Source organism: Gopherus flavomarginatus, chromosome 1 (assembly GCF_025201925.1).
Source record: "Gopherus flavomarginatus isolate rGopFla2 chromosome 1, rGopFla2.mat.asm, whole genome shotgun sequence".
NCBI classification, from domain to species: domain Eukaryota; kingdom Metazoa; phylum Chordata; order Testudines; family Testudinidae; genus Gopherus; species Gopherus flavomarginatus.
In genome coordinates this window covers 292,066,478-292,087,655 of record NC_066617.1, presented here as the reverse complement: position 1 = coordinate 292,087,655, position 21,178 = coordinate 292,066,478, and the positions used below count along the sequence as shown (strand labels likewise).

The 21,178-nt window shown below is 44.5% G+C and overlaps 1 long non-coding RNA gene across 1 annotated transcript in view; it reads right to left on the bottom strand.

Moving 5' to 3' along the window:
• Positions 1-20,949, bottom strand: part of LOC127050882 (uncharacterized) — a 176,816-nt gene extending 155,867 nt beyond the window's left edge. The window contains exon 1 of the long non-coding RNA XR_007774346.1: positions 20,857-20,949. This is a non-coding gene — a long non-coding RNA (uncharacterized LOC127050882). The remainder of the gene's footprint in view (positions 1-20,856) is intronic.
• Between the last annotated feature and the right edge of the window lie 229 nt (positions 20,950-21,178).

Genomic DNA, 21,178 nt, shown 5'->3' with positions numbered 1-21,178 from the left:
ACTGGTGACCCCTTTCACATAGCAAACCTCTGAGTGCAACCGCCCTCCTCTTACAAATTAAAAACACTTTTTTTTTATATATTTAATGCTATTATAAATGCTGGAGGCAAAGCAGGGTTTGAGGTGGAGGCTGACAGCTCGTGATCCCCAGTAATAACCTTGTGACCCCCTGAGGGGTCCCGATCCCCAGTTTGAGAACCCCTGGGTTAATTTAATTTTAGCACCCTGTGTCCATTCACATGTATGTGCTATTTTGAGCATTTCAGTTTTCACAACATAGGCTCATCCCAGATTCTGGAACAAGCTCAAATGCTCAGTTCATGGAGTATGTACATAAGCTATACTAAAGACAAACCCACAGTAACTGCTTCCAGTTTGTGAGGGACCCCCATGGAGACAGTCTCCAGGAAACAGATAAATGCATGATGGTTAAGTCCATTAATGGCTATTAGCCAGGATGGGTAAGGAATGGTGTCCCTAGCCTCTGTTTGTCAGAGGGTGCAGATGGATGGCAGGAGAGAGATCATTTGATCATTACCTGTTAGGTTTACTCCCTCTGGGGCACTTGGCATTGGCCATTGTCGGTAAACAGGATATTGGGCTGGATGGACCTTTGGTTTGACCCAGTATGGCTGTTCTTATGTTCTAACCTAAATGAATCCAGAGTTATGGAGACAGATATGAGTCAAGGAAGTCAGCAGAGTATCAGAAACTTGGAAAAATCTCTGACTGGATGGGCTCAGGTGTTTGGTCACAAGCTGAGGTGGTTCAAAAGTTTTGGATTTTTTTAAGCAGATTTTTTTTATTGTTTCTTTAAACAATCAAACACAGCAAACAGCAAATATTTGGCCACACACTTCTGAAACCCCAAACCATATTCAGGTTTTGGCAGATTTATTTCAGCTTTACAATTAAAAAACCCACAACAAATTTTGAAGGAAAGCAGACATTGTCCATGATTTTTTTCTTTTTAAAAACCCCTAGTTTTCGATCCAGAAAAAGTTTTGATGAAAAATGTCCAACCCTTTTAATGAGCTTTAGTGCCTTTTGGCACTAGCTGATGCTGAGAACCAGCGATATCTTGTAAAGAAGTTTTCTCAAAACTAGGTTTGTGCCGAGATGCAGAAGGTTTATTTTTCCCAGGGCTGCCCGTAGGTGTGGAGCAAGTGGGGCAATTTGCGCCAGGCCCACAGGGGCCCCCACGAGAATGTAGTATTGTATAGTATTGCAACTTTTTTAATGGAAGGGGCACCCAAAATTGCTTTGCCCCAGGCCTCCCGAATCCTCTGGGCGGCCCTGGTAGCCACTGAGGCAAGGTGGGTTTAGAGGATTGGGGGTTCCCCTGGGAGGGGAAACCCAGAGTAAGGGGGTACTGCTGGGGGCAGAACCAGTGGTGAGCTGGAGCCGATTCGCACTGGTTTGTGCAAACCGGTTGTTAAATTTAGAAGCTGGTTTAGGACCGGTTGTTAAAGGGGTGGGCAAACTCTGGCCTGCGGGCCACATCCGGCCTGCAGGATCGTCCAGTCTGGCCTGCCTGAGCTCCTGGCTGGGGAGCCTCCCCGGCCCCTCCTCCCGCCTTCGCCCCTCTTGCAGAGCCTGGCGCCAGCGCTCTGGACCGCTCCTGGGTAGCTCTGCAGCTCCTGCCACTTTGAGTGGCATGGTAAGGAGGGGGCTGCAAGCTCCAGTGGGCCACACGGCATCCTTACACACTGCCCTGAGCAGCATGGTAAGGGAGCCAGGCCAGGGCTGGGAGGAGGGGTGGGTTAAGTGGCAGCGAGCGGTTGGAGGGGGCAGAGGTTCTGGGGGCGGTCAGGGGATGGCGAATGGAGGGGATGGGTAGGCATGGGAGTTCAAGGGGTCTGTCAGGGTGGTGGTGGATGAGGTTGGGGCAGTCAGGGGACAGGGAGCGGGCCAAATTGGGTGGGGGGGGCTGGAGGGCAGTCAGAGGGGGAGGTGTTGGACTTGTGCTCACTGGGTGTCGCTTAATAACTGGTTCCCTACCAGCTTGTCGATGGCAGTTCGGTGGCGAGTCATTCACTTGCTCTGGGTCTTTGGCAGCACTGAAGGACTTGCCACCGAAGTGTCACCGAAAACCCAGAGCGAGTTAAGGACCCGCCACCAAAGTGCTGCTGAAGATCCAGCAGGGAACAAATTATTATTCTGGCAGCTTGTCACTGGGCAGAACCCCAAGGTAAAAAGGCACTAGGGTCCAGGAGGGACATGAGGCCAGCAGTAGGTGAGACACCGACCTGCAGAGGGCGCTCCATATGCTGGAGAAGAGCTAATTCCCAAACCACCAGCAGGAGGTGCTGCACTGGTGAGTTGTTGCTTCATTATAGGGCCAGATTTTGTCCCCTAGCTCTGTCCCTTTTCTGCTACTCTGGCAGCTCAAAGGGGATGGAAAGCTACCCTAACAGAGCAGATGTAGAGGATTCTCTTGCTGGCATTCATGGAGGGGCTTTGGACAGAGCTAAGTGCATCCCCATGTGGAGGAGCAGTCCCTATGGGACCACTCTAGCTGCTGTAACTTAGAGAAGCCTAAAAGCAGCTCTTTATTATTCTGGAGACTGGTTACTGAGACCCACCTCCTCACCACTACTACACAAATACTGTGGTCCTGCACTAAGTACAGCTCAGCCAGACTCAAGGATCTGGCCAGGAAAGAATTGTCTATTAATAGCATCTAATACACAGATTAAATAATGTTAGTGTCACTACCATAAACATAAAACTGATTAAATTTAGCAACAGTTAGGAGAAGAGGGACATTTCAATATGAGTGCACAAAAATATCTTTTTAGTGATATGTGCCACTAGGATAAAACAATCTATTAGCATTACCACTCACAAACCAAATCTGAAAGCTGACATAATAGTTCTGAACATCAGTGAGCCAGCACAGACATAGTATACACCCACCATCACTGAATTTCCATCTCTCCTCCACCAGCCAATATAAATGTTCTAATATCTTGTAATTCTGGGTCTTAACAGCCTCTGGCTGCTCACAGGTGGGAGGCAGAAAAATGCAGTGCCTTCTCCCATCCTAACACTTCATAGGCCTTAACAAGCACTCCGTTGATTTAAGAATGATCACTGTGGATAGACATTTGGGAAAGGAATTCTGCAGTATAATAAAATTAAGACATTGAGAAATTAAAGAGGCAAGCAGGTTTCAGAGAAAAGGACAGACAAGTGATGTCCTCTTTCCTGACAAATGTTCTACCAAGTAAATAAGCCCCAAATGCCTCTATTAGCCCTGACAGCAGCCAGCTGGAGTCTTTGTCCTGCTCACATATCACACAACCACAGGCATTGGCTTTGGGCTATCTAGTTCCAGCCTCTTACAGCTGGAACTTTTACAAATCCAATGTAAGAATTTTTTCCAAGATTTCTGGGAGGATTTTATATTTTTTTTCCTCACAAAAGATATGTTGTCCTGTTGGTGATTACACCATCTATTTGATTAATTATTTCCAAGCAGTGATGTAGTGTACTATTTTATCCTGATGTACATCCCAAAGCGGACACTACATGGTTTGCTGAAGATAATGTTCCAGAAACAAATGGCTAAATACCAGTGATTTATTTTTTTCAAAAAGCCATTACACATAAACAACCCCTAGAAGCCTGTGGAATTGTTAGAAGACCAGTAGGAGTCAGATTAAATCATAGGTACCAGAGTCATATGATGTCAGAATCTCTGCTTTTATTAACACTAACCAAGTAAGTCTCTAGCCCTCATAGTCCTGAAGAAAAGCCTAAAAATGTGACTCACTTGTAATGGCCATGTTGATCCTGATGCTGGGTCTGCAGCCAGCTTCTGGCTGAAGGTGGCACAACAGATGCTAGAGCTGGTTAGGAAGTTTCCTGGCTTCATGCTCAAACACCAGAGCAGACTATGCCCCTGATATCTGAGGGGGGTGCCACTTTGCCCATGGAACTACGTTGCCATGGTTGGGAGGCCAGGTGCTCCCCCCAGCTGGAATGGAGGGAAAGAAGACTACCACCATTGGTTCAGAGGGGAAGAAGGCCCCTGGGCAGCTGGAGAAGGCAGAGGGGGGAGTGCTCCAGCCGTGGCTCCTGTCTCCTCTGGGTCACTGGGGAGGTAAGGAAGGGGTGCAATAAAAGGAAGCCAAGCTGCAGAAGGAAGAGGATGGGGTTGGGGGCTGCTGGTTCCAGTGCTCTGCAGGAAGTGAGGGAGCCTCACACAGTACTGCTTCTCCTAGTAACAGCTGGTAAAGGAAAACTGTGGAAGCCAGTCTGTAGCAGAACCACTCGAGCTGTGAGCTTGACATCAGTCTTAAATGGTTAACAATAAGCTAACTCAAGATTTGGCTGTCTGTGCCTTTAAACAAATAACTCTCAGTCACAGTGTTTAATTCAGGGCCCTGAGCTGATACTGACAAGCTCCTCATTCAGCACTGCACTTCAGAGGAAGCAGGCAGGCCTTCTTAACTGCTCTGCTGGTTCCCTATTGGCCAGTGTCTCCTCCTAGCCTTTCTAGGCCTCTGAAGGACTAAGTGTCATTAGTAACCAGACCTTACTGGGTTTTCTTTAAGCAGGTGGTGTGAGGACACTGATGCCTCCTGCAGAGGGCAGAGAGGTGCTGATAGACCCAGTCACAGAGACCCAGCCACTACCACACCAAGCATGGGCTAAGGCCATGGTACAGGAGAACTGTCGTGTGGTTTTGCCCATATTTATCTTAATCCAGGCCTGAGATCAATAAATAACATAAAGAATGAGTGGCAAGAGCAAATCTGAGACTGTCCCTGAAAATGCGTACACCCTGTGACACCTTACATTGCACTCAACACAAAAGTTTAGAGCGGGTGGAGGGAGGGCTCTTTATGGATCAGAATGGTCCATATAGAAACACAAGGTGTGCGTTTGTGGGAGGGGAAGGTTGTCTTCCTCTCCAGATGCTTTACCATCCACTGCCATGAATTCCAGCATCTCTTTCTAGTAGATTTTTACCATTTCCTTTTTAAATTTGTATGAGGGGATTACTGCTTGTGAAAAGGGAAGGAATAATAACATTTAAGATTAAACTTTTTCATTTTGAACCAAGATAAGTAATACTGAATTTGGTTATTTTATTCTGCCAGTCCGATCTCCGAATAATTTCTGCAGTAACAGTGTTTTTAGTCATTTCTTTCATTTTTTTTCTGTCATTATTGTTGATTTTGCTGAGCTAATATTGAAGCAATATTTCTTATGGTCTTGTGAACTATTTTCTGTTGTAACCCCACTATAGCACAATTAATAATAGCAGTGGTACCTAAAAGGCATTTCATTACATATTTTTAAAACTTTAGAAAAACAACAACAAATCCAGTTCCTTTACTGTACTGGACGTACTTCCAGCTAGACCAGTATTTTATGTACCATGGACCAGTGGAAAATCTCGTACCATTGAAATATTGATATACAGCACACACAAATATTTCCCTTCAAAGTCATAAGATGTTTGCTCAATGGAAACATTCAGCAGCAAATCTATGAATAAAAAATTTAGTCAAGATTTATCCTGGCCCATGCTGATATGACTAATTATCTCCATTAGCTAGAATACATTACAATAAACTTAGCAATACATATTTTATCAATATTATTCCCTTTTACTACTCTCCATGGCCTAACTTTTTTTTGTTTGGGACTAGTTCATAATTAGGCTTGACAGATAGTTTTAAAAAAATATTTTGACAGATAATATTTTTTATTTTTAAGCATTTTTTCCAACTTAAATGTATTTTAAATTTTCACAGTTGTGCAAAATTGTGTGTGTGTGTGTGAAAGAGAGAGACAATAAGAGGGGTCAGAGAATGCTTATTTAATTACAGTAGACCTGAGATTCAAAAAGTTGAAGTTTATAACTATTAAAACACACATTGTCAACATTACATATCAAATATACAAAGTAAATATCCTTAAATCAAACTCTAATAAGTTCTCCAGCAGCATTTTTCTTACTTTGCCTATCTGTAAATTTCAATTATCAATAGAAATATTTTGTCAGTTTATATGTACATAGTGAAATTGACATTTACTTACATTTATAGATAAAAATCTAAATCCTTCCAAGTCTATTTATAATTTACTTTTCATGCACCAAGTCCTTATCATGACAGTCTGTGACAGTCCATTTCAAAGTATGCACCGCATCATTAATCAACAGTAATGAAAATAACTTGAGATTATTTGCTTTGTGCACTCACTTTTTTGTTTCTAATGCATTTACCAATGAAAGCTGAGCTCAAATGTAGCTGGCTTGATTAAATCAAGGTCAGAGAGGTCAAGTGACTGAGGTCATAGTGACCAAGGCTTTCTCTATATTAGGAAAATTTGGCTAAAATCTCCAGCGTTACTCACACCATTTCAGATTCTTTAGTAGCAACAATGTTGGAAGCACTGGCACTGACAAGACAGCAGCAGCTGCTAGCATTGTAAGCACCATCTCATGTAGACCAGCTATGAGAGGAATTAGGCAACCCGGTGTGTGAAACACCATCAGCCATCTGAAGCTCTGTCTCTACTAGTGCTCCCACTATTGCTGCTACTGATGGAGCTGAACTGCTAGGAGCAGAGGTTGGAGGTTTTAGTTTAAAAAAAAAAAAAAAAAAAAAAAAAAAAAGGTAGATAAGTGGTTCAGGTAATAGTAGCTGAATGCCTTTGTCTCTGGTCTTCCAGCCCTTTTGCCATAAGTAATAGACCACTTTCTGCTCCCAATTTGTTTTCTGATGTAATAAAGTTCTTAAGTAAATACATTTTCCTTACTACTAGACCAGCTTTCTGAAATCTTTTGAACTCCATATTAGTAAATAACAAGGAGCATTTCAGGACTCAAAACTAATTCATTTATCTGGAAGAAAAGAGGGAGATGGGGTGCTAACAGCAGATGTGAAATTAGCCTTATTTCTATTCTTTCTGCTATCTAATGATCCCTACAAAAGACGTATTCTGTATCCAGTTGATCTTATCAGGGTTTCATGCAGGGGAGGCTCCAGGCACCAGCACGCCAAGCACGTGCTTGGGGCGGCAAGCCACTAGGGGTGCTCTGCCGGTCGCTGCGAGAGCGGCAGGCAGGCAGCCTTCGGCAGCTTGCCTGCGGAGGGTCCGCTGGTCCTGCAGCTTCGGCAGACCCACCTGCAGGAGGTCTGCCGAAGCCGCGGGACCAGTGGATCCTACGCAGGCAAGCTGCCGAAGGCAGCCTGCCTGCCGTGCTTGGGGTGGCAAAATGTCTAGAGCCGGCCCTGGTTTCATGTGTGCCATTGAAAACAGAATTTGGTTTATAGGCTATAGAGCAATCCAGTCTTCACTCATACTGACTGATTCCTCAGGCAAAGTAGAACATGATTTACCTCCTTCCCCTAACATCTATGTGTTTGGATTACTTTCCTCCTCATATATTAAGCTTGCATTTTTTTGAAGTTGAATTTCATTTTGTCATTTTCTTCTCATACTTATGACCTCTCTGGATCCCTTTGTATTATTTTCTCTCTTCACTAGCATTTGAAATTTAGCATCTTCTGTAAACTTCAGGAACAGACTCTTTATCTCCACTCTCCTGTACCATTAATGAAGATGTTAACTATAATAGGCTGAACACCAGTCCCCATGGACTCTATTACACAATTCCAAAGCAATACATTTCTGTTTATCGTTATCCTTTGTTTATGATCTTCCAGCCATTTTTCAATTCACAGTGTCAGATCCCAGCCAACTTCAATTAACTTTGAGAGCAAGATTTCATGACAGATAGCACTAAGTATTTCATTAAAACTTGAGCATATATATTGTTGAATTCTAATTTTTCAATGCTAGCAACAACAAAAAAAGCAATTGAGTTTATTGGGCAAGTTTGATTCTCTGTGACCCTGATTCAGCAAAGCAGTTAAGCACATGCATAAGTAACATTGACTTTATTCCTGATCAGCAATGGAATTGTTTACATACTTAAAATTATGCACACTCTTCACTGCTTTCTTGAATCAGGTCTATATACTCATGATACTTATTCTAATATCACAAAAATTATGTAAGGTTTTAAAAGGAGAAAAAGGTATCAGTCATATTAATCAGGATTTTTCTACATTGCCAGCCAAATGAATGTGGAAGAAAGTATTTATGGCAGCCAGAGGGCTAAACATTCTAATTCGTCCATTTGCTTTTTTAAAAACTATTTCCTATGCAATAAGTTGAACGTAACAAATATTTACCGAAAGTCAGACATCTGTATTTTCCAGATTTCTGAATCTTTCACAATGTATGCACTTCCATCATTACCATGCTTCTAACATATTGCATACCATATGCTTTCTTAACACCATATCTCCACAAACATATCAACATTATGCAAGAGTTTCTTCCATTTGGAAGGGGGCTTCTGGCATAAACATAGTCTAAAAAAACCATAAGCAGACAGAGAAGACCATTAACATCTCTCCAGTCATGGGCAGTATGAGCACCTCACATCTGGGGAGGCTATCCCCCTGCACCGCCTCTTCTGCCTGAGGCCCCACACCCCACTCCGCCGCTTCCACCTTCCTGCTCTTGTCAGCCGGACCGCCAGTGCAGCCCTGAACCCCAGCCAGCACCCAGAGCAGCCACAAATCTTGGCCTTCCTGCCAACACCCGGAGCAGTCCAGAAGAGCCCCAGACCCTGGCCAGCCAACAGATGTCAAGCCCTGAGTCTGGGCCACCCAGAGGAGCTCTAAGCCCCACCGTGGCCCAGCCCCAGGGCTGTGGCAGGGAGCATTAGCAGAGGTTTGGGGAGGCTTAGCTTCCCCCAGCCTCTATTACCCGCCCCTCATGCCTCCAGTTATCAGGAGGAAAGGAAGGAGCAAGGGGAGAAAGCAGCCGGGGTGACGGGAGGGTTGTTATTGGGTTAGTGATTGTTGTAATAAGCCATTAATCCAGTGTCTTTATTCAGTCCATGAGTTTTAGCGTCTAGCAAAGTTATAAATTTAAGCTCCCAGGCTCACCTTTTGAAAGTATTGTGCAGGTTTCCTTTGAGGATATGTACTGATAAGTCAGATATAGTGACTGCTCTGTGAAAAATGTTCACCTGCAGATACGATGTTTTTGTCTTTTATCATTTTCCTGTATGAGTTCATTTGAGAGCATAGTGATTGTCTGGTTTCACCCACATAGTCGCTACTGGGGAATTTAGTGCACTGTATGAGGTACACCACATGTTGTGTTACCTTGTGGATTGACCAGAGAAAACTGGATTAACAATAATAAAGAGAAATCATGTACCTTAGAAAGAAGATGATTAGGAGGGGATGCAAGAACAATGAAATTGAAAGGTGGGATATTCAAAACGAATAAAATAAATATTTTTTCACACAACATACGATTAAATTGTGGAACTCATTGCCACAGGAAGTTGATGAGAACAAAATTTTAAAGATTCAAAAAGGGCTTGGGTATTTATATGGGTGTCCAGAATCTCCAGAGTTATCACAATTAATTATGGCAAAAATTATTAAAGGGATATTCAACTTTGTGCTTCAGGCTTAAATCAATAGCTAATTGTTAGCGAGCAGGAAGAGACCTATGTGGGGAGCAGACTGTAACAGCGTCAGCTCTGGCCAGTGTGGTAGGCGTTAGCTGAGAATTGACAAACTCATAGCTGGAAACCAAATCAACTCATCTATATGTTAGTTTTGTTCAAAATAGATATTAATATTATAAGAATGTATTTAGTGTTTAGACCAGGGGTGGGCAAACTTTTTGGCCTGAGGGCCACATCTGGGTGGGGAAATTGTATGCAGAGCCATGAATGTAGGGCTTGGGCAGGGTGATCGGGTGCGAGAGGAAGGGCAGAGTGTAGAAGGGGGTGTGGTGTGCAGGAAGGGGCTCAGGGCAAGGGGTTGGGGGCTCAGGGCAGGAGATTGGGGTGCAGGAGGGGGCTCAGGGCAGGGGGTTGGGGTGAGGAGGGGTGCAGCAGGGGGCTCAAGCCAGGGGGTTAGTGGTCTCAGGGCAGGGGGTTGGGGTGCAGGGTGCAGGAGGGGTTGGGGTGTGGGCTCTGACCCAGTACCACTTACCTCAAGCAGCTCTGGAATGGCAGCAGTGCTCAGTGGGGCTAAGGCAGGCTCTCTGCCTGCCCTGGCCCCATGCTGCGCCACTCCCAGAAGCAGCCAGCATGTCCAGCAGTGTCTCCTGGGGGTGGGGTGGGGCAGATGGCTCTGCCACATGCTGCCCTTGCCTGGGGGTACCACCCCCAAAGTGCCCATTGGCTGCATTTTCCCATTCCCTGCCAATGGGAACTGCAGGGAGCAGTGCCTGCAGGCAAGGGAAGTGCATGGAGCCCTCTGCCACCACCTTCTCCCAGAGGCCGCAGAGATGTGGTGCCAGCTGCTTGCGGGAGTGGTGTGGGGACAGGGCAGGCAGGGAGCCTGTCTTAGCCCCGCTGCACCACGGGGCTGGCAATCCCATGGGCCAGATTGAAAGACCTGATGGGCCAGAGCTTGCCCTCTCCTGGTTTAGACTTCATGAAATGCTTGTAAATTGCTGCATGCATTAATCTCACTTGTATGTCTGTATTCCATGCTGCAAGGTAAAATATACATTTGTTTTATAATTGTAAAAATGCCTGTTCTGAAGTCAGACAGGAAGAGTGGCTCCATCCACCCATTAAGAGTGACTATCAAGATTTAATAAGCCATCTAGGACAAAAAGATTAGTTGATTGGCCCATCCACCGATGAAGAAATTATGTGCAAGCGCCCTCATCTCATCAGTTTGAACTCTGGAGGAAAGTCAAGAAGAAATGGTTATCTCTTTATTGTTTGAACTCTCACAGGGCCAGAGACACTAAACGAAAGCAAAGATCCCAGGGTCAGCCTGGCTCCTCTTGAAAAACATTTTGAACAGAGAGATTACCACATCTCTGTCACCTTGAGGAACCATAGATGGTAACTTATTTGTATGTATATGTTTGCTTGTTTTAACCTGTAAATAACTCTCTCGTTTCTTTTTCTTAGTCAATAACCCTTTAGATAGTTTATTACAAGATGACTACTGGCGCTGTCTTCAGTGTAAAATCTAGGGTACTATCTGCTCTAGCGTGAGTGACTGGTCTCTTCGGACTGGAAGCAACTTGAATATTTTGCAATTTTTGGTGTAAGTATAGACTGGAGAGCCTGAGGGAAATATCTGTAACTCTGTAGAATGTAGAGTGATCCAGGAGTTCACAACACTCCAGACAGCATGACACAGATTATTTCACCTCTTCCTACTTCAGGATTCTTATACTTTCCTCTGAAGTATCTGGTACTGGAGATAGTCAGAGACAGGCAACTAGATTAGATGGACCTTGGGTCAGATCCAGTATGGCAATTTCTTTGTTCCTAAATAATGGCTAGGCAAAGTTCCAGGGCTGGAAGGAATAATAGAGTCGGGAGAAAAATAGAGATGAAATCCTAGCCCCATTGAAATCAATGGCAGAACTCTCACTGACTTCAATGCAAGGATTTCACCGTAGCTGTATTGTCCTCTCTGCTACTCCTGTGTGTGCATGTTGTCTATACAAAGTTCAATTCTATGGAGAGATTTACCCACACAGAATTATAGCTGGAATACAATTCTTGAACTACCAAATGAGTGTTGAGGTTAAAAGTGAGGAAACATGTTTAATGAGCAATATTTGAGGAGTAGAGCAGAAAATTGTTACTGATTCTGTGAAAATTTTCTACCATTTTAAATACTGTAAAATGAAAATAATTTGGCCAAAACATTAGGCTATGTAGGCTCAGGCTTGTTTAAAGTAAATAACTAAATAATTTTAAGGAACGCTGCCCGGCATACCCTCCTGGGTGCTTTTCTCAGCCTCTGGCCAATTGTCTTGGTTATGCTGCTGTTTTGCCACACTGCTTATGCTGCAATGCATCAGTGTTGTCTAATGGCTTGAGTAGGGCACTGAAAGCAAGGAACGCCTGTGTTTTAATCCTGGTTCACACCTCTGCCAGTGACTCGTCATGCGCTTCCTTAGACAAATCAGTGAATTTCTCTGTGTTGCTGTTTCCCTAGCAACAAAATAGATAATTCTAACCACAGTGAGTTGTTCTGAGGATTTAGAAGGTAATGCTGGTGGTGAAAAGAGCTAAATGCCAATGCTCTGATTCAGGATAGCACTCAGGGTGATTTGAATGGGACTTAATCTTGTATTTAATCTTCTCTGAAAACATCCCCTCAATGTGCAGCAGCAGTCAAAAAAGCAAACAGAATGTTGGGAATTGTTAAGAAAGGGATAGATAAGACAGAAAATATATTGCCTCTATATAAATCCATGGTATGCCCACATCTTGAATACTGCGTGCAGATGTGGTCACCCCATCTCAAAAAAGATATATTGGAAAAGGTTCAGAAAAGGGCAACAAAAATGATTAGGGGTATGGGACGGCTGCCATAAGAGGAGAGATTAATAAGACTGGGACTTTTCAGCTTGGAACAGAGATGACTAAAGGGGGGATATGATAGAAGTCTATAAAATCGTGACTGGTGTGGAGAAAGTAAATAAGGAAGTGTTATTTAATTCTTCTCGTAACAAAAGAACTAGGGGTCACAAATGAAATGAATAGGCAAAAGGTTTAAAACAAACAAAAAGAACTATTTTTTCACACAATGCACAGTCAACCTGTGGAACTCCTTGCCAGAGGATGTTGTGAAAGCCAAGACTATAACAGCCTTAAAAAAGAACTAGATAAGTTCATGGAGGATAGGTCCATCAATGGCTATTAGCCAGGATGATGTCTGCCTCTTTGCCAGAAGCTGGGAATCGGTGACAGGGAATGGATCACTTGATGATAACCTGTTCTTTTCACTCCCTTTGGGGCACCTGGTATTGGCCACTGTTGGAAGACAGGATACTGGGTTAGATGGACATTTGGTCTGAGCCAGTATGGCTGTTCTTATGTGCTCAAGGCTGTCCTGAACTCAGGGCCACTGTGCTATAGTACTACTAAAGTATTCCAGCTCTCTATAGAGAGATCTGGAACTACACACAGAACACTAAGTATAAATATGGTGTGGTAAATTTTGTCTATGTTAAGATATTATATGACCCTCAGCACTGTAGCTACTTAGAATCTTTAACATGCTATCCTCAAACCACCACATGAGGAAGGGAAGTGTTGTTATTCTTTCACTGATGGGGAACTTAGGCTGAGAGAGACTAAGGGTGGAATCCACAAGGATACTTAGGTGTCTAAGTCCCATTTTAAGATGCCTAAAGTCCCATTTTTAAATGTCACCATAATCCACAAAGCTCCCATTTGCTGCCACTTAACCCTGTAGAGACCTAAACTTTCTTAACACCTATGTTTCTGCAGTAAAAGTTCCCTAGGTGCCTATGTTTGTGCCTCTGAGCGCGAGCAGTGCTGCTTCCCGCCAAGTGCCTGGACGTCTAAGCCCCAATGCAATGCATGAACTGTGGGAAGATGGGTGTTCCTCTGCCTAAGTTGCATGTGGAGCCCAATCTGGTAAGCATGGTCAAAGGCTGCCTAACTCCCCAGAAAGCAGTGTGGGGCTAGAGGGATGAAGAGAACCTCCCTTATAACCTTTAGCCCAGTGGTTATGGTACTCAGCCAATGTCAAGAATGAGGGTCTGCAGCTGAGCCTGAGACTATTAACTCAGTCTCTAGCCAGACTAATGCACACAGCTGAACTACAGCAGAACCATCTGGCTGGCTAAGAAGAGACAGCAGACCTGCTTTTAAGCTGAGCAGCAGCAGCATGTCACTGGCTGCTCAGTGCTTATGCCAGCAGCTACAAATACAAGGGCACCCTCATTATTTTCTATGGCCTCCCTAGCAGCTCTGGCAGTGCCAGTGATGTACCAAACTTCTCTGATGTTTTTGATAAAAAGAAGGCTGACCTCGTACTGCCTAATTATTCTTATGACTGCCCCTCAACCTCCAGATAAGTGCAGATGTATCTACTCTTTCTCGGAACCTGAGCTACAGGCTTTCTGAGACTTCCTCTAAGATAACCTTGAAAAGAGGCTAATTCATTGGTGACAGAACATTCCCAAGAGTGGGGGGCCAGGGTCACCAACCCCCTGATGCCCTGCCCCTCCTCTTCTCCCAAGGCCTTGCCCCCACCCCTCCTCTTCCCCCAGAGGTCCTGCCCCCAGCCAAGCCAGAAGCTGGAGTGGGGCTGGGGAGCCTGCCCCCCTTCCGCCTGGGGCATGTGGAAGGACCCAGGCTCCCCACAGTTGCCCACACGGCTTTTACCCCAACCCAGTTCTGGCCAGGGGGCGGGACCTTGGAGCCACAGCCCAGCCATGGTAAGAGCCATGCAGGCAGCTGTGGGAAGCCATGGCCTGGAGCCTCCACCTACCCTGGGCGGAGGCCCAGGGGATGAGGACACAGCTCTTGGGCCCTTAACACCACAGGCAGGTGGAGGGTCCTCTGCAGCTCCCCACAGCTGCCCACATGACTCTTACCATGGACAGGCTCTGGCTTCGAGGCCCTGCCCCTTGCCTGGAGCCAGATCAGGGTAAGAGCCACACAGGAAGCTGTGGGGAGCCAGCGTGGACCCTCCACCTCCATGTACCTTGGGTGGGGAAACCAGTGTGTGGTGTCACAGGCTGGGAGCTACTCTTGGAACATGGTTCCCACAACTTCCCAGGCTCCCTGGCCGGGCTCCACCAGCTGCTAGCCTGGCCAGGGGGTGGGGCCTCAGAGAGGAGAGAAGGGCAAGGGGATGGGTTCCCCCACTGTGGTAAAAAGTGAGAGGGCCATGGATCCCTGACTCCCCCTGTTCTGGCACCATTGGGCTCATCCATCCCTTTGAATCCCTAGCAGGGACCCCAATTTTCATGTCTAAGAAAAATGGCTCCCTGCAGTCTTGTGTGGATTGTCAGGCTTTAAACAAGGTAACAATCTGGATGAATACCCTTTACCCCCCATCAACAAGGTCTTTGACAGTCTTTGCTCTAACAAGATCTTCAGTAGGCTGAACCTCCATGGGGCCTATAACCTTGTCTAGATTTGAAAAGGGAATGAGTGAAAGACTGCATTCTGCTTCTAACACAGGCATTTTGAGTACCCAGTGATGTCTTTCAGGCTGTGCAATGCTCCAGTGACATTCCAACACTTTCTTAATTATATCCTTAGTTATGCTGGATCAATTTGTTGTTATATATTTTGACAATATCCTCATTTTTTCCAAAAACCAGGCCCTTCACAAGCAATATCCATGCTGCATCTTGGAGAGACTCTTCCAAAACCATCTCTATGTGTAACTCAAGCGTGAATTTGATCAGAACATGACAGAGTTCCTTGGATATATTATTTCCCCTGAGGGGCTAATGATGGATCAGCACAAGGTGGCTGCCATCATTGAATGGTTGGCTCCAAAAGACTTGCAAGGGGTACAGTGATTCCTGGGCTTTGCCAACTTTTACTGGCATTTTATCAAGGGGGTTTCCCATCTGGTTGCCACAATTACAGCATTCCTGCACAAGGATGCCTGATTCATCTGGTTATTGGAGGCTCAAATCTTTTTCTACAACCTTAGTGCCTATCCTCACCCATCCAAGCCCTACCTGGCCATTTACAGTAGAAGCTGATACATAAAACTTTGGTGATGGGGCAGTGCTACTGCAACAAACAGACTCCCTGTGATGATCTGTACCCCTGTGTTCACCCTTTTCATAGGATTATGATACATTTTGTACAAAGTATGCCTTGTGAAGTATCATTTGAAAACTCATATTTTGCTGTTCATTATTGTCCTGGTAAACTATCTATGGCAACATTGTATGTAAAGTTATAAGATTCCTCTGTATGATATTACTAAGACATGTTCCAAGTCTGGGGAACGGCCACAAACAAGTTCCCCAGAGACAAAAGGCAAGCTGACACCTCAGCCAGATGTTAACAGAATCAAATGGCCATCTGGTTAAGTGGCTACTCTTTGGCAGAAAAGAAGGTGTGGGCAAAAAATCTACATCTTGACAAAGAAACAGCTTGGGGTTCCCATCCACACAGACTTTCTGTCTCCTGAACCTCAGCTGAAGATGCTTCTCAAAGAAGAGCAAGAACAGTAAGAAGGAAGAGCAGATGCCCCATATCATCTCTCGCTACCCACGGCATCCACAACACGTGAAGAACACAGGAAACAGCATTGTACTGGGGAAGGGATCCTGGCTGAAAGAAATTGAGCCAGTAAGAGTGCTGAAACAGGTGATGAGAAATACTTTGCTTTGAATTAACTTGGCCTGTTGCTAGGTAGTAGATGCCTTTAATTTTTATTTTTCTTGTAACCTATTCTGACTCTTATATCTCATTACTTGTATTCATGTAAAATCTCTCTCTTTGTAGTTAATAAACTTGTTTTATTATTTTGTCTAAACCAGTTGTGTTTAGATTGAAATGTTCGGGAAACTCCATTTGGGATAAGAGGATTTGTGCATATCATTTTCTATTAATAAAATGATGGACTTTAGATAAGCTTATATTCTCCAGGAGGGTGCTGGCCAATATAAGACGTACATTTCTGGGGAAAGCGTGGGTCTGGGAATTTGCTGGTGTTGCTCTGCAGTGTAATTCAAGAGGGGCTGGCTGCAGCACTCATACACTATAACCAGGAGTAATTTACATGCTGAAGGCTGTGTGACAGCAGACCAGGAGTGGTAGCTCTCACAGGGAAGCAGTGTAAAAAGTACCCCAGGTCAGAGAGCTGAAGTGACACAGTGGTTCATCAGTCCAGATTGTACTCTAGGTATGTCACACACACCCCATAACCAACTCCACCCATGCACTTTGTATTCCCATGAATTAACGCTGGTGGAAAGAAACTACAACATCTGGGATATAAAACTGTTAGCAATCAAGACAGTGTTTGGAGAATGGCATCTTATCCTTGAAAGTACCAGGTTCCCAGTTCAGGTCCTTGCAGACCACAAGAACCCAGATTATCTCCATGTGGCCAGACATCTCAATCAGCACCAGATCCTTTGGTCCCTCTTTTTTGCCCAACACAACTTTGTGGTAACCTGCCACCCAGGGGCCAGGAATGGAAAGACAGATGAGTTGTCCTGAAATGATCAATATGTCTAGTCTGGGCACAGAAACACTTTCTGCAGTCTTCAAATCACCCAACTTTTTAAATGGAATAGTGGACAGAAGCCTGATGTCCTCCATTCAGTCCCTACTGCCTCATGATTTGTTCACCACCCAGATCCATCAGACCATGGATAATGTGGACACGCAGCCCAACTCAGAGTTCTGGCTACAGGACACGATCCTATACTACAAGGAATGCAGTTATGTCCCAGAAGGAAAGCCTAGACTCCAGATTTTAGAAATGTATCATAACAAACTGCTCACCAGGCACTTTGGCTAAGCTAAAATGTGGGCCTTGAGTTCACAGAGATTTTGATGGCCAGGTCTGAGCTCTTAAGTCAAGAAGTACGCAAAATCCTGTGGCCTTTGTGCTTGAGTCAAGAATCCATTAAGCCACTTGGTCTATTCCAACCCTTGCCCAGCCTGATCCAAACTTGGCCCACTGTGTCTCTTGATTTTACCATGGAGCTACCATGCTCTCATTGGTGCTAGTTGTGATCAACCTCTTGACCAAAGATGGTGCATTTCATTTCCCGCTGCACAATTCCTACCTCTCAGGAAACAGCGCACCTCTTTTTGAAAACTGTGTTCCAGTTCCACAGATTGCTGACTGGTATTGAGTCAGATCAATGTCCACAATTCATCTCTTGCTTTTGGTGTGAATTTTTAAAACTCTTTTACATAGACCCCCTTATCTCGTTGGCATATCATCCTTAGACTAACAGGTAGATGGAACAGGTCAATGAGACCCTTTAGCGTTATCTCCAGTGCTTCCTGGACTACCTTCAAGATGATTGGGTCTCTCTGCTACCCTACACGGAGTTTTCATACAATAATGCAACTCTTGCCTCCACACATTCTGTGCAAACCAAGATTTACATCCATGCTTTCAGCCAACCATGCCCACAGGTTCCCTGCTACTTGTAGTGATAGATCTGCACCAACCGCAACAAGAACTTGGGGAACATTTATGGACCATTAAAGAAGCATACAAGCACCATGCCAGCCAGAGCTGCCAGACCATCCTTGACCTCACCAAGGGGACAAGGTCTTGCTGTTAACTTGGAACCTGAAATCACCCTATCCGTAAGCCAAATTGGATCACCAGCTTGGCCCATTCCCAACCCTTGGAAAAATCACTCCAGTAATGTTCAAGTTGCAGCTACTTGAGTTATTGATGAGTCATCTGGTATTCCATGTCTCCCTCCTCAAGCCCTACACAGAGAATCTGTTCCCAACTTTCTCCAACCCACCACCACCACCCTAGCTTACCAAGAGCAACAAGAATACTTGATCCAGCAAATCCCTGACTCCCAGAAAATTAATATGTTTTATTAGGCTTTGGAGGTCTTGGTTTTCTGCAGTCTCCAAACTTGTGCTCAGTAATAGTCAGGTTCTGTTTGTGGCCAGAGAGATGATCATTTCACTAAGTGATATTATCAGCTGTTAGAGGATATCTGTTCTGTCTCTTCACGGTGCACTGCTTGTTTTTTGTGCACTACCATAGTTTACTGAGGATTTTATGAGTGGAAGCAGCTCAGATATTTGAGCAAAGATGGAGATGGGATTACCAGGCATCTTGTCCTTATCTGTATAATGATTTTATGCATGTGTACAAAAAATATTGCAGAGAACAGTCTGAACATCCTCAGGAAGAACATAATCTGATTACTCCACATTGCTTTGCTCCATTTGAAGTTTCTTCAAATGGTCACACAAAGGTCTTCACAGATAAGATTCAGAGGCTCACTGTTTATCTTTGTATGCCATAGGAATGTGAGAAACTTGAACTCCTGTTGACTGTCCACCTCTGGTAGAATATATGGTATCTCGCATTGATGAAAACGCCCATGGTTTTCTGGGTTCCTTGAATAGCCATGGTTGTCTGGATCCACTGGATACCTATGATACTGAACCCTGCCCACCATGTCTGCATAAATCCAAAGATGCCTTTATTGACAAACATAGTCCATGCTTTGATTTTCATGAGGCAGAGGCAGTGACCATCCTCAGACATGTGGAGGTCTGCACCCCTCCTCAAGACGCCATCCCTTGTCAGTACAAATTATCTCTCTTTCTCTGTCCAAGATTATTGAGCATCATGTTAATAAATAACACAGGTTAAGAAGCCAGGTGTTGTGTCTGGTTACAGATTTTCAGTAAAAACTCACTTGTTGGAATTAGCATGAAAATATTACTGGAAAGCACTACATATTATGTTCAGGCTGCACCTTTATTTTTCCTGCAAAAATACCACATCCCTCATGACCACAAGATTCAACTACTGTGTTTCCCTTTTAGTAGAACTGACAGCAGAGTTCGCTTGCTGCTTACAGCTATCCATAATACCAGCTGCAGTAGCATGCCTGCTCTCATGAACATGTTGCCTCCTGTGGATTCTTTATGCTGGCTGCCTATCAAATGAAAGACTGATTCATTGTGCCATTAGAACTCTTAATGGTGTAGGTCTTGGCTATATGCAAGACCATCGCATCACCCTGATTTGTAGCTGTGCCCTGACATATAATGTAATTTTAGGTCAACAGGTAATCATACTTTGGTAGTGGTAGGTCCTGGGGCATGAAACTCACCTCCCTAAATATCTGTCTAAGTTCAGCTTTCCTCACTTTCAAAAAAATCATCTAAAAACACTTTTTTTCCCAGTGGTATTTTCAATTTTAATTACTGTTGTTCCTGTGCAGCATCTCACTCTTTTTTGTTGGAGCCACATTATTTAGCTTTTCAAATATTCTGTTTTGACAGTGACAGGATTTAACAGCATTGTAACTGGAATTGCTGAATCAGTCTCCCAAACACTTCAGCGGTGGCACTTTATAAATAAAATTACTGTCCATTATTATATCACCATTATTATTTTAACTTTAAGAATGATATGATGCTTTGCCAAATTAAGTTTTCATTTTTGTAATCCCTTATAACAGTGTTTCTCAGACTGGGATTGCTGCTTGTGTAGGGAAAGCCCCTGGCGGGCTGGGCCGGTTTGTTTACCTGCCCCGTCTGCAGTTATCATAACCTTAGTCCCAGATTTGGACCTTAGCGTCCAAAATATGGGGGTTAGCATGAAAACCTCCAAGCTTAGTTACTAGCTTGAACCTGGTACCTGCTGCCACCACCCAAAAAATTAGAGTGTTTTGGGGCACTCTGGTCCCCCTGAAAAACCTTCCCTGGGGACCCCAAGACCCAAATCCCTTGAGTCTCACAACAAAGGGAAATAATCCTTTTTCCCTTCCCCCCTCCAGGTGCTCCTGGAGAGATACATAGACACAAGCTCTGTGAAACTACACAGAGTGACTCCCCCTCTCTGTTTCCAGTCCTGGAAACAAAACGTACTTTCCTATTCCCCCAGAGGGAATGCAAAATCAGGCTAGCAAATCCAACACACAGATCTCCCCGATTTCTTCCTCCCACCAATTCCCTGGTGAGTACAGACTCAATTTCCCTGAAGTAAAGAAAAACTCCAACCGGTCTTAAAAGAAAGCTTTATATAAAAAGAAAGAAAAATACATACAAATGGGCTCTCTGTATTAAGATGACACAACACAGGGTCAATTGCTTAAAAGAATATTGAATAAACAGCCTTATTCAAAAAGAATACAAATCAAAGCACTCCAGCACTTATATTCATGCAAATACCAAAGAAAAGAAACCATAGAACTTACTATCTGATCTCTTTGTCCTTACACTTAGAAACAGAAGACTAGAAAGTAGAAACTACTTCTCCAAAGCTCAGAGAAAGCAGGCAGACAGACAAAGACTCAGACACAAAATTCCCTCCACCCAAAGTTGAAAAAATCCGGTTTCCTGATTGGTCCTCTGGTCAGGTGCTTCAGGTGAAAGAGACATTAACCCTTAGCTATCTGTTTATGACAGCGGCTCCCACTGGCCGCGGTTCGCCGCTGCAGGCCAATAGGAGCTGCTGGAAGTGGCGCAGGCCTAGGGACATACTGGCCGATGCTTCCAGTAGCCCCCATTGGACTGCAGCGGTGGCCAGTGGGAGCCGCGATCAGCTGGACCTGCAGACAGGGCAGGTAAACAAACTGGCCCAGCCCACCAGGGGCTTTCCCTACACAAGCAGTG